Source organism: Hibiscus syriacus, unplaced genomic scaffold (assembly GCF_006381635.1).
Source record: "Hibiscus syriacus cultivar Baekdansim isolate YM2019G1 unplaced genomic scaffold, ASM638163v2 tig00110579_pilon, whole genome shotgun sequence".
Classification (NCBI taxonomy): domain Eukaryota; kingdom Viridiplantae; phylum Streptophyta; class Magnoliopsida; order Malvales; family Malvaceae; genus Hibiscus; species Hibiscus syriacus.
In genome coordinates this window covers 422631-437936 of record NW_024062790.1, presented here as the reverse complement: position 1 = coordinate 437936, position 15306 = coordinate 422631, and the positions used below count along the sequence as shown (strand labels likewise).

General features: G+C 32.8%; 1 long non-coding RNA gene and 1 pseudogene across 1 annotated transcript; one reads left to right on the top strand and one right to left on the bottom strand.

Annotated features, from left to right (window-relative positions):
* Positions 1-319: 319 nt before the first annotated feature.
* LOC120133398 lies at positions 320-15276 on the bottom strand. Its single transcript, XR_005517095.1, has 3 exons — positions 15264-15276; positions 11663-11669; positions 320-441 (listed from the first exon to the last, which is right to left on the bottom strand). It is a non-coding gene; the product is annotated as an uncharacterized LOC120133398 (long non-coding RNA).
* LOC120133396 lies at positions 11275-14496 on the top strand (annotated as a pseudogene).
* Positions 15277-15306: the final 30 nt, after the last annotated feature.

Here is a 15306-nt window from a genome sequence, read left to right as displayed (position 1 = left end):
GGCGGGGGGGGGGGGGAGCAAAAGGAATGAAATTTTAATCAACACTCCGATAATAGTTTCAAAAACTAAATAAAACCCAGACTTGTTAAACCTTTACCATTCCTCAAAAGTTCAAAACCATAATCCACTAAAAGAGAATCCCTAGAAAACTTTTCCTAAAGAAAAATGCTTTGTAAAACAAAGAAAACAGTGGTAATTTCTAGTAAACCAATGATAAACTCGCCGATCCACGTCCTTCCTGCAACAAATCAGAGAGAAAAACGCTATGACAAATCCAAACTAAAAGCCCAAGACCTTTTATTTTCTCACTGTCAATGGAAACAATTCCTTGCGGTTTTAAAGACATTTTATTATTATTTATCTGTACTTTGTACTTTAATTGCTCAGCTTCAGCTTCAGCTTCTACGCAACAGATTCTTAAAAGGATACCAAACGTAACGCCTTTGGGCAATAAATTGTTCCAACAAACATACTTTCTTCCTCTGGATTTCTTTAATTATTAGTATCATATATATATATATATATTGGGGGGAGGGGGGGGGAGTTATGTTCCTGCTTCAAAAAGAATTTGCAGTCTCGGTAATAATGAAATAAATAAAGAAATGAAAAAGAGTAGAAGGCAAGGTTTGATGGAATTGGCTATTGTTTCTTTTCCCCCTTTTCTTTGTTTGCTTTATCACTTTATGGCATTGGTTGGTCGCTGATTTGTCCCAATTCAAAAATCCTATCCCCACCTCCAATGCCGCATGGATTGGTAACATTTTAAGATAAACTTCAACCCAGATATAATTATTGGGCTAAACTGCCAGGTTAATGCAAATGGAAACGTTAATTCCCAAAATAATGTTGTAATTCTATTATTTCCCCAAATGGTGTGTTTGTTACCGACGACATGTAAATGCTTGGATCTCTCGGCTTCATGCTTGGATCTCTCGGTGTTATTAGGGTTTTGTGGGTTTAGGGTTTCTCGATATCTTCATCCAAAGATCTCTCGGCGTCTTCAACTTTAAGTGAAATGGAGATCTCTCGGCGTCTTCAAAACAATTTGCATTCTAATATGGAGGTCTCAGCGTCTTCAAATTCCAACTTGGAGGGCTCGGCGTCTTCAACACAACTTCCATTCTAGTTGGATCTCTCAGCGTCTTCCATTGTGGAGCAAAACGAAATGGTTTGTAACAATGAGGAATATCGTGAGTGTTAATGATTTTAGTGCAGGTTGGCCCGCACAAAATAAAGAAAAAGTAAAAGAAAGGGTAATAATGCATGTGATAATAGACAATCTAGCTAAAACAGAACACAAAACAACTTTTCATGCAAAATTGTGTTGAAGACGCCATGAAATCAGCTTTGTTATGTTTGTTATGTTTGGCAGCCATGAAATTTACAGCAAAATCAGGAAATCATGAGAAGAATAATGCACGTAGGGACGGGATTAGATTTAAAACAAAGCAAACTTTGATCAAAGTGAATCAATAATTCATGATAAGTGGCATAAAATAATACTTATTTGTTTTAAAACAAATAAAAAGCAAAAGAAATGGATTGAAAACAAAGTAAAAGTAAAAGAAAGGTGTTGGAATTGCATGCATAGATTACGTTAACAAAAGTAAATCAATAATGCATGAGGCCGGATCACTTCATTCTAAAGCAATTATAAATCAATGGTGATATTGTGAAGCAATAATGCATCGAATATGATTTATAAAATGGGGGATAAATGAGTTCAGGGAGAAGATAGAAAAGAAGATAAGAGAAGCTTGCATGTTTGAGAGTTATTTTGGAAAAAAAGGAGAAAAAAGTTCAAATAAAGGAAGAAATAAATCGAATATTTGGTAAGTTTTATGTAATTTTTATAATTGTTACATGATTATAATTTTAAATAGAAATGAATTAGATTGATTTTTTTATTTTAAAGAATGAACTATATTTTAGATTTTGTTATTGAGTAATATAAATTGTGAGATTAGTTATTATGATTTAACAGATTTTAAAGAATAATTTACGTGTAGAGAAAATGAGCAACAAATTTTTCACGATTGTCCATTACAATGGACAAATGATGGAAAATGAGGCCGGAGTTATTTTTCAGTCTGAAGCACCTATAAATATGATGTTTAAAAGAGACATCACATTTGTAGAGATGAAGGAGAGGATAAAAAGAAAAATCCGTGCTAAAGTTGATGGTTTGAGGTAAAAATTTATTGTATGTCCCAATCCAGTCAGGTATGTTGCAGTACCTGTAACACCCCCAACCCGTATCCAATCGGGATACGAGTCCGAAGTGTCACATTGACTTTTCAAACATTTATTCGTATAAAATAGTGAGTAATTTTAAAAACTTTTATAACATTTAACTTATTCAAAACATTTACAAAACTATTCAGAGCTTATACAATATATTCTTTTGATTACATGCCAACTAGAACTTTATATACAAAAATACATATTATTCACCTCTCTTCTGATCTGACATTCGGTAAGGAGAACTGACCTGTCTTGTTCCTCTTTACTTCTCTTTTCGCTTTCCAAACCTACGTGTGAAACAATCACACGCTAAGTCGATGACTTAGTGAGGCATATAAAACATATAATATTTCATATAACATAAAGCATACATAAACATATACCATCATTATCATAATCTCTATCATTATCATTAAGAAACACATATAACATCATATGGTTCATGTAACACATTTCAAACCACTTACTTTTGATAACCATTTATAAACCCATCGTATACATATCACATTCAGTATGTTTGTTTAATCTCTTTATTAGCCCATGTACACTAGTGAGAACTTAAGGTATGTGAGTACATTGAGGTTGTGCACACATATGCTGTCACCACAGCTCATATAAATGTCCCGAAGGACCTATCCAGAGGTCATAAAGATCCTCGGTAACTATCCAGAGGTCATAAAGATCCTTGGCAACTGTCCATAGGTTCCGAAGAACCTAGGTAAACTTTCCATATGTTCCTTAGAACATAGGTATATTGTCCATATGTCTCGAAAGACATAGGTAATTCTGTCCATATGTTCCGTAGAACATAGGTATACCCTCGACTCTTGGCATGCCAACTATACCCCTAGCTCTCATATCACATAACATGGGCATTATCATTTATAACATTTCATATCACTTGTTATTTCTCTTCTGTCACATACCACATGTATGTGTAACCATATATCTCATATCATATCACATGTATCACAAGTGCATGTATTCACGTAGATTGTTTCATATGACTTATATCATTTCTCATTTGTTCATGTAACTCGCATGTCATATCATGTAACATATAACACATATACCCATAACTTCATATCACATACTTATATCAATTCACACTTAGTCACATGGGTCATTTCTCATAACATATATCACATCAAATATGTTCATGGGTATATCCTATAGCATATAAAATAACATATAAACTTATATATGTATTCATGTGTATACTTTCATTTAGCCTATATATCAATGTCATATAACTTATCTCATAACTTATTTGATATTCATATATATTCTCATCTTATAACTTATATTACCTATGCATATAACCTTATGACTTATTATCAAGTACTCAATTAATGTTCCTATATGGTTCCATCTTTATCATATAACCTATGAGCTATTCTTATATTACCCTATATCAACCATACTTTGTTTATCTCACTTTTCATATCATTCATTTATCACATATATGTCACTTTGCTTATAACTCTTCTCTGGTTTTCATATGACATGTAAATCATTGTCATCTCTTGTTCTCATATAATTTCATATAGTCACTTATCACTTATCACATAGTTTACATCCTATGATCATAGAATCATATCAATAACACATATACTCATGCACACATATAAATCATAACAAACACATACCTCTATGAATTCATGCATTTACTATTGGAAATAGACTTATCATAAGTCTTATTTTCCATTTAACATCATATACTAAATAATGTGCACTCACCTTAGCTTTGCTTTGATTCGATTCTAATCCTTCAATTAATTCAGAACGGGATCATATTCTATATCTACATAATCATACATAGATCTATATTAGTATTATAACTAATATACTTTAATGGTTCACTCTTTAGATTAAGATAAATGCCAATTTCTTCTTTCAATAAGGGTATGCATCGATGCACTACTGATGCATCGGTGCATAAAATACATTCGATGTTGTATTATTATTGGGATGCATCGATGCACTAATTGCATCGATGCACTAATTGCATTCGATGTTTCTATTTTAAAAGAGTGCATCGATGCACTACCTGTGCATCGATACACCTTCAAACAAATTTATAGGTTTTAACCTTGATGCATCGATGCACTATGAATGTGCATCAATGCACTCTGCCCAGAACCTTTTTTTGAACCCGAAAATTCATTCTTTTTGGATTAAATCCTTCATATTTCAACCTCTTTCATATTCCTAACTTTCATATACATACTTAAACTCATTAATATTCATTTATCTCATCTTTAACCTCTAAATTCCATCTTTCATATGGAAATTCAAGAATCATACTCAATTTCTAACATGTTCCAAATTCCATTCAATTGCTTCTAACTTCTTAATTAGACCCTTGACAAGTCAAATCCAACTTTAGAACTTCAAAAACCTTTCTATAACAAAAGTTCATTTATAAACCCTTAATAGAAATTCCTTTCTAATTCTCTCTCTTTGGTGTTTTAAACTTATATAAGCTTTCCTTAAGCTTATATAACCCTCAAAGACTCAAATCCAACTTAAAACTTTCAAGAAAAAAAAAGCTAAATCAAACTTACCTTTGCTCTTGGCTTCCACGTAAAGAAGAAGAAGAAAGGAGAAGAGAACTCTGGAGAATTCTCTCCCTTCCACGTGTATATATCCTTACCAATCCTATTTTAATTCATTTCTTGGTCAATTGACCTTTTTGCCCTTTATTTCCTTTAATAATTACTAAATAACCTTCATCATATATATCCAATAATCATTGAACTATTTCATTCTTCTACTTTAGTCATCAAATTATGAAACTTTACAATTTGGTCACTAACCCATAATTTGGGATGTTACAGTACCACTTGAAGACGATGATGATATTATAAGTATGGTTGAATTACATGACTTAACAAATATTCTAATTATTGAGTTATTTGTTGAGTTGTGTAATATATCTAATGTGTCTGGGTCATCAAGAAATGCGGTTGGAACTTCATCTTAAATGGGTTTTGAGAGTCATTTCAACAGCTTTGTGGCGATGTTGGAAGGTGCAAATGAAGTTGGTGGAACATCTGGAGCCGCAGAGTATGACGCTGAAAACCGCTGGGAAGAAATACTTGAAGATTCCAGTGAAGATGAAGAAACTGTGGAACCTCCTTTGGCTGAGGATGACGCCATGTTCGATGGTGATGAAGTTGATATCAATATTACTGAATATTCGTCGTATCAACCTACCCCTCACATACAGGAGATTGATTATGAAGCAATGAGGGCACTTGAATTCCCGGAGATGCCACATTTAACTTCAGGCTATATGAGTGAATCATCCGATAACTCTGGTGAATTATCAGTTGGGAACCAATACAAAGGAAAAAAGAAGCTACACTAGCGATTAAAGAGTATTGCATAAGAGGCCATATAGATTTCAAGGTTGTAGAGTCCAACCAGAAAACTTTGTACGCGAAGTGTGTTAAATATGGGCCTGAGTGTAAGTGGTTGATCAGAGTGTCAAAAATACAGAGGCAAGATGCTTGGGTCATCACAAGGTATAATGGTCCACACACATGTTTGCAAAACTCTATCGAACAAGACCACCAACTACTGGACTCCGATGTAATTTGTCAATGTGTGAAGGTTTTGGTTGAACAAAATCCAAGGATCTCTTGCTCGGTGTTGGCTGCATCTATTCGAGACCAGTTCGGATAAAATGTAAAATACAAACCCGTTTGGCATGCGAAGGAGAAGGCAAGGAGGTTGATATATTGTGATTGGGATACATCATACAATGAGTTACCTGATTTGTTACGAGCTATGAAACAATTCATTCCTGGAACCATCGTGAAGTCTCAGACCATGCATGCATACAACCGAGAAGGTCAACTTGTTCAAGGGAGGAAAATATTCCATACACTCTTTTGGGCATTCAAGTTATGCATAGAAGGTTTTCCATTTTGCAAACGTATGGTCCAAGTAGATGGTACGTGGTTATACGGTCAATACAAACATATATTATTGATAGCAATTGCGCAGAATGGTCAACGAAATATATTCCCAATTGCATTCGCCATCGTTGAAAGAGAGACGACAGAGGCTTGGGACTTCTTTTTGACTAATCTACGTAAGTACGTCGTCCGAGAAGAAGGAGTTTCCTTGATATCCGATCGAGGATCAGCCATTTTGGTAGCAATTGAATGACCGGGAAGTCGTTGGACACCTCCGCACGCATATCCTACATATTGTATCCGTTATATTGGTAAAAATTGTATTGAGAAGTTTCATAACGGCCGAATTCGTAGGGAGATAGTTAATATGGGTAAGTTTTATTTTAAGCATTTGTACCAATTTATGTGTTTGTTTATAAATTTACTTTAACACAATATCTATTTTGAAACAGGATATGAACTACGACAACCAAATTTTGACAAGAGATTGGAGGATTTGAAGGCCATAGATGAGCGCGTTTGGAACTGGGCATCGAAAATCGAGCGGGAGAAGTAGTCACAAGCATACGATGGTGGTCGGAGATACGGACACATGACTACAAACCTTGCTGAGACCATTAATTCAGTACTAAAAGGTACACGCCATCTACCAATAGCGAGTGTGGTGAAAGAGACATACTTTAGGTTGGCTAAAGTTTGGTGTGATAAAGGCAAAGAGATCGAGTGTATGATAAATCGCGGTAAAATCTGGGCTTCGACGGTGGTAGAAGCAATGAAAGCAAAGGAGTGTATGGCAACCTCAATGTATGTTCATGACTTCGATCGAATTGGACATACTTTTGTTGTCATCGCATGCATACGTCGTAACGAAGTAGCAGATAGAGAATCATTTACTGTTAATTTACGAAAAAGATGGTGTGATTGTGGCCGCTTTTAGGCGTGGAGATATCCGTGTGCTCATGCAATCGCTGCATGTATGCATACTGCAATCAATTCATATACTTATGTTGATGAGTACTTTCACCTACAAAGGATATTAAATATATACAACCATAAGTTCAGACCGATCCCAAATGAATCTTATTGGGATAATCGAGATCATGATGAATGGTTGTCAAATCCACTACTTCGTAGAAGTCTGACGGGTCGACCAGAATCTACTCGTATTCATACGAGTATGGATATCCATATTAGAGAGAAAGGCCAACCGAAGAGATGTGGATTATGTAGAGCTAAAGGTCATTCAAAAAGAAATTGTCCAAACCTTCCACAATACAGACCTCAGCAGTAATCTTATTATTTTAAAAATTTGTATATTATATTCGATTCAATTACTCGAGTATATATTTAATAATAATTATTTAAATTTAATGATTTAAATTTAATAATTTAATAATTATTATTTAACTTTAATGATTTAATAATTATTTAACTTTAATAATTTAAAGTAAATGATTTAATAATAATGACTTAACTTTAATGATTTTACTTTAATAATTTAATAATAATGACTTAACTTTAATGATTTAATAATAATTACTTAACTATAATGATTTAAATTTAATGATTTAATAATTATTTAACTTTAATGATTTAAATTTAATGATTTAATAATAATTATTTAACTTTAATGATTTAAATTAAATAATTTAATAATAATTACTTAACTTTAATGATTTAATAATAATTACTTGGCTTTAATGATTTAATAATAATTATTTAACTTTAATGATTTAACTTTAATAATTTAATAATAATAAAGATATTCAATTCAATTACTTAAATTTGATACAAATAATTTAAATAAGGATTACAACTCTTGACGGTGTCGGGGTGTTGTTGAGTAATAATGTCGAGGCGCACGTCGGTTTCGTTGTGATCGTTGCACTTGTTCAGGAGTTTGTTCATCATAACCAACCTGTTCATTCATAGAGGGCATATGTTCCGGTGTTGTAAATATATGCCCGCCAACACTATGCTCTCCCATCTGAGGAGTGTAGGGCGTAACACCATAATCACCAACCACTTGACTAAATGATATTGTGTGATCAAAAGATTCTGGTGGGATATTATCCAATGCCTTCTTGGTTTCTCGGGTTTACCAAATTATCAACAATACGTTGATCTGACATCTCACAGTCGATAAGTCGAGGACGAAGGACTTGTTGTTCGTCATCCTGCAATTTGTTAATCAATGTAATTAGAATTAATAAACCGTTCTCAAATAAAAAAATAAGTCGATCATATTACCAGTTCTCCCAAATGACTCGAAATGTGTCGACCATTTAGCCTCAAAAGAACATTTTCTTCTGCCATGTTTCAACAAATCTAGACAAAAAAATTTAAATATTACACTCAATTATTACATTGTTTTATTCAAATAATCAATTGCATGTTATCTACTTTAATAAAAAAAATAAACATCAAATATAAAATGATCCCTAATTACTATTTGGTTCTCAACATTTTTAAACTTTGTAATTTAATCCCTAAATTTATAAATTCTTGCAAATTTAACCAATTAAGCATACTAATACTAAATTCCAGCATAGTATACCAACTTTTTATAATTTACTCTTTATTCCTTGAATTCATCAAATTTTACAAAATGATCCCTAATTACTATTTGGTTCTCAACATTTTCAAACTTTGTAATTTAATCCCTAAATTTATAAATTCTTGCAAATTTAACCAATTAAGCATACTAATACTAAATTCCAACATAGTATACCAACTTTTAATAATTTACTCTTATTCCTTAAATTCCTCAAATTTTACAAAACGATCCCTAAAACTTTAAAATGCTCCAAAATGGTCCCAACCTTATTTCAAATTATGCAACAACATATAAATCATTATTTCATAGTGTAACAACATATAATCACAAAATTAATAAACTTATGAAACTAAAATTATGAGATCAATATAAAACCCTAAACCTTTAAAATAAGAATCAAATGAGATCTAGGGCTTGAGTTTAAATTACCTCAATTTTTCGACAAAGATGATGGCTATGCTCTGTGATCTTGCTTCTGCTGATCGATCTCCCTCTCAGGCTCTCACTACTTCTGTAATTGAAAGCTCACAATGAATTGCCTCAGCCCTGAGCAGTCTCTTATAAACACATTCGTAACTCATCCCGTGCATTCATTATTGGATTTATTTGTTAAGAAGACGCCGAGATTTCCACGAAAACGCCGAGAAATCCTTACCCAAATGTGAAGAAGACGCCGAGAAATCGTGTAATAAATCCAACAATTGTATGATACAGACGTGCATACCCCCCCATGCAGACGTGCAGCCCCTGCTCAACCCCGTGATTTCTGTGCTCACCCTGGGACATGGAACAACATCTCCCTGCACAACCTGTGATTTCTCACGTCCAGTCCCATGCACAGCACTGAAGACGTCGATAGTTCCTATAAAGAATCCAACTGAAGACGCCGGGAGATCAATCACACATATCCATCATGCATGGAAATTGTGTTAAAGACGCCGAGAGATCCAACCTTCCATGCAAAGACGCCAAGAGCTCCAAGCTTCCATGCACATCTGCTGAAGACGCCGGGATATCAAACTTAACTGTAGCAAACACCCCATTGGGGGAAATAATAGCATTACAACATTATTTTGGGACTTAAACATTCCCATTAACGTCGAAGTTTTGCCATAATTATTGATCAATCAATGCTTATCATTGATTTTTTATTCATATTAAGGCTAATATCAAATTATTTGTATTTTTTTCTCATTTGAACTTTTTACTAAACCTACTTAAAATCATAAAAGAATCGTATAAATATTTGATATTTTAATATTTTAATTTCCTTTAATAGTTGTTTGACGATGTTAATTTTTAGATATATTGATCGTATTTTTAAAAGAATACTTCTAATCATTAGATTTTCAAATAAAAACTTTACTTCAAATATGAGAAAATCTTTAAACTCCTGAAAAAGATTGTTTGTGTTTAATTTGATGAGATTTAAAAGGGTTTGAGAAAATTAAAATCGATAAAGTGATAGAATATGATAATACAAGTTTATATTAGTATAGGATAACCACAAAAATATCTAATACTAGTAATTTTAATTATATTAAAATAATTATTTTAATGAATTCAAAAATTATAAAATATTTTTTAATATTTTTATTATTATAAAATCATCATCATTAAAATTAGAATAAATTGTAAAAGTTTTATAAATTTAATGATTATTTTGTAATTAATTAAAAAATTTAATGAATATCGTATGGCATTTGAAAGTTCAGTTACCAATATGATTTTAATATAGTTTAGTGACTTAGGGGGTGTTTGGTTCAAGGATTGTGGGATTCCCATGGGATGGAAATCCCATATTTCCATGTTTGGTTGGCCGGGAATCTCATTTCCGGTAATGTTTTATTACCAATAGTAGATTTTTTGGGATATATTACCGGGAATATCATTACCTCTCTTCCCTTAGGTATTGTAACATTACCGGTGTTTTGGACTAAAATGCCCTTAAATTTTTTTTTCTCAAAAATATCATTCTCATGTCATTGAATAATAAAAATTCTACGAAGATTAAATTATAAATTTATCCTTAAATTATTTTAGATTTACAAAAAAAAATCTATAATTAAAATTTTATATGAAGTTCAGGGGTTAAAATTTTTTTTACCCTTTCATTAAACATTTTTTATATTTTTAATTTTGTAAAAAAAATATATAAATATTATGAATTTAATTTTTTAAAGAAAATATATAAATATTTTACAATTTGTAATATTATACAAATATATAATAAGGACAATTTGGTTAAATATACATTTCAATAATCTTTTATTCCTTTAACCAAACACGGTAATCTTACATTCTTGCTAAACCAACCAAACACAAAATACAACATTCTCAGTAATCATATTCCCTGGTAATCTTTTATTCCCACTGGTAATCTTTTATTCTCACTGGTAATCTTACATTTCGTGAACCAAACGAACCCTAGTTTACTTTACCCTTGTTTTATGAAGACTAAAACGACGGCGTAGATTCAAACATTAGGGTTTCAACTTCAAAACTATAACCCTTTTATTCCTTTTCTGCCTCTTTTCACTTGCCCGTCATAAACGCGCAGCTCAACCTACGAAAGGCTGGAGAGTGAAATTGCTCCTAGATTTCGACATCTGAGTTTTCAGATCTCTAAGAGGCGGATTTTAGATTAATTGGTCGGGATTCTTAAAGGTACTGATTATTCGTAGACGTTCGACTGCTAAATTTTTTATGTTCATGCATCTGCAGGATTAGGTTAAATTTGTTGTTATGTTGTTCATATATATGTTGCTGAATTTTGAATCACATACTTAATCGGATGAAGATATCCATGACAAGCATTCTATTGTGGTGTTGTATGAGCTAAAAAGTATTTTTTTAAATGACATTAAATTAGAGTATAACTTTAATTTTGAGCTATATGCTACTCACTAACGTTGTGTTTCTTTTGTTCTATAACAAATAAACTTATTATTTTTTAAAAGTTGTGAATTAGGTTGTATTTTATTTTTATTATGAGAAATCCTTGATACATACCATTATTTATTAAATCTGATCTTATAAAACTATTAGTATATGAAAGCAAAATTCAGTTCAAGCTTGAGCTTATTGACTGAACTTGTTGTTTGCTAAATCAGAAGTCCAATTGAGCGAGCTAAAGTAGCTTGATATCTTTCATGAGTGAAGCTCATGTAAGAAAAATGAAACCTGTTTGAGCTCACTGAGCTTAAAGCCGAAAGTTAGGAGTTGAGCTCAAGCTCAAGCTCAATCTTAAGCTTTGTTTTGTCTTGTGTCTGGCTAAATTGAAAGTGAAGCCCTCCAACCTAGCAATAGCACTTGGTTTTCTTATCTTTCATTCAAGTGTCTCAAATTTGCTTCAGTGTATATTTGAGATTGGAATGTCTATTTGCTATCCCTCTGTGATTCTCAATTAATTTCCAGTGAAAAACTATCTTCTGAGAAAAACAAGAGTGTAATCAGATGGATGAAGAAAAAGGAGAAAGAGAATCAGGACCAATCTTCAAAGACATAAGGCGTTATTTCTGTGATCATTGTGGAATTTGCAGATCTAAGAAGTCTCTCATCACCTCCCACATCCTCACCCACCACCCGGTACCTGCTTTGATTCTGCATTATCAATTCAAATTTTCTTTTGCAATCGGCCAATGGATTCTTCTTACTCCTTTTAAAAATGGATTTATGCTAAACATTCATTTCAACATCGGGTTTGATTCAGGAGAAGATAAATAATGGAGGAAAGGAAGAAGAAGATATTTCCTCATTGAATGAATGTCAAGAATGCGGTGCTACTTTCAGGAAGCCTGCTCATTTGAAGCAACACATGCAAAGCCATTCTCTTGAGGTACTTTTGTACAATTAATTATTTTTATTCAGGTTGTTAATACTGTTCGGTGATCTAACTGACCAAACATGGGTAACAAAACTCAGTTTAAAACATGATTTGGCTTTTGTTATATGCGACATAAATTTTGAAGATGCAAATGTTAAATTACCAGAGAAACGCAAAGGTAACAACCAAGGGAGCTTTGAAAAATCTGTTATTTTATTTTGTCTTGCACTTTAACGCCACTTATGATTTATGACTAGTTTGTTTTTTTGGGCGTTTGTGTATATTAAAGATTGATACTTTTGCAGGAGCCAATTCTATTTATGAAAATATCAATGGGTGTTATAGCGTGAAGCATTGGATCCCACAAAAAGAACTCCAACATGCAAGAGGCTACAGTGTTATACTTGAATGGACCAGTATCAGGTTGGGAGACCTCCTGAGAAGCTTCATCAAGTGAGCCTCTGTCACGCTGTGTGGTATTTCTAGGTTTGAATGTTTGGATTATCGTTGGTTGCTACTTATACTAGTAGGTTCTACTACTTATTTTTCTTTTGTCACAGAGGCCATTTGTTTGTTCAGTTGATGATTGCCATGCCAGCTATAGGAGAAAAGACCACTTGAATCGTCACCTTCTTCAGCACCAAGCAAAACTTTTCAGTTGTCCAATTGAGAACTGCAACAAAGAATTTGCATTTCAAGGCAACATGAAAAAGGCATGTAAAAGAATTTCATGCTGAAGATTCACCTTCCCCTAATCCTGGAAGTCAGAAGCAGTATGTCTGTCAGGAAGTAGGATGTGGAAAGGTGTTCAAATTTGCATCAAAGCTGAGAAAGCATGAGGATTCTCATGGTAAGTGGTGTTTGTTCTTCATTTCTCAAAATTATATTAAAGCTTCGGATTTGGGGCATCATGACTTGAGTGAGATCATAAGATTTAACCTTACTTTAATTATTATTTTTAAAGAAAAAGTGAAAAGAAAAGAAAAAGAAAAGCAAGCTGTCTTAATTAGGAGGTTGTGATTTACATGTATGATTAATGTTGTAACTACTATTACAGTTAAGCTGGATTCGGTGGAAGCCTTCTGTTCTGAACCAAGTTGCATGAAATATTTTACTAATGAGCAATGCCTTAAGGATCATGTGCAATCATGCCACCTATATGTTAATTGTGAAATATGTGGGGCAAAGCAGCTTAAGAAGAACATCAAGCGGCATCTTCGATCACATGAATCAGATGTTGCATCAGAAAGAATTAAGTGTGATTTTGAGGGTTGCCTCCATACATTTTCAACTGTAAGATGCTGTGAACCTCAAATATGTTTTTTACACATTTAAGCAGAAGTTGAATGTGATTATTTTGGTCTAAGTTTGATTACTAAATTTGTTTTCTGGTTGTAAACGTTTTCCCCCTTTATATAAATACTCTATTACAGAAATCAAATATGCGTCAGCATTTCAAGGCTGTGCATGATGAACTCGAGCCTTTTGCATGTAGCTTCTCTGGTTGTGGTATGAGATTCGCGTACAAGCATGTTAGGGATAACCATGAGAAATCGGCGCTACATGTTTATATTCCAGTAAGTTATTTCCTCTAGTATTTTGTGATGGTTTTCTTCATGTTGGACAAATATTAATGGTTTTGACAACCGTTTCCTGCTCAGGGGGACTTCATAGAGTCCGATGAGCAGTTTCAGTCTAGGCCAAGGGGTGGACGGAAAAGAACATGCCCCTCTGTGGAAATGCTTATTCGAAAAAGAATTACCCCACCGCAAATGGATACAATGATGGATCCAGGGCTTACTCCTGGTTGCTCTTAACAGAACCGTGAGACTGAATGGGTAAATATAGTTCAGTAACACGCTATGAAAACCGTAAATTGTATTTTTTTTAACTTTATATAATGTATAGTATAAAACTTCGTAGGAACATATTTTCTTTTGTTATAAACTAAACTTAGTAATGGATAAGTGGAGTGTAAATTCATACATGTTTTATTTTTGTGTTGTCGCTACTTGTGGTTGTTTATCCATAAAATATAAATATAATTTGAATGAAGAAATTCGAGTTTCAATTAAACCTAAACCCTTAAAAAAACTTAGTAATGGATGAGCGGAGTGTATATTCATAGTGTGTTTATACATGTATTTGTTTCCATTTTTGTGATTGTTTTATCCATGAAATTAGTAGTTCTTTTAATACAATAAAGCTTTTTTAAATGTAAAAGGGTACATATAATTTGAATCAAGAAGTAAAAAAATCAAACCTTTCATTCAGGGTTGTATAGCAAAATGCAAAATACCAACCTGAAACTTGGAGTCAAGGTACAAAATGCTATCAGTCTTTGGCCACAAAAGATCCTTTGCACCTACAGTAATTGTTTCCAAGGAAGGCGATGACATAATCTTTGTAAAATAAACTATTTAAGATTTTAAAATTTATGTAACACTTGAAACATAATTATAGTAGAAAAAATAACTTAAACAAGGCATGTGTTAATGAACAAAAGAACTAATATTGGCATAAAAAACCAAATCCACTAGAAAAAAGTAGTTGTACAAGGAATCAGTTGGGTAGGATGCCCTAATCCATAATGGCATGGTCAAATTAAACATGCAAATCTAGGCATTGATAGAAGGATATGGCATATGGGCGTAGTTATTATATACTTCAATAAGTGTAGTAAGAGCAAAAATCATTTAATTACTATTACCATCATTTTTGTTAACAAAAACATATATTATCAGGGTTTCTCT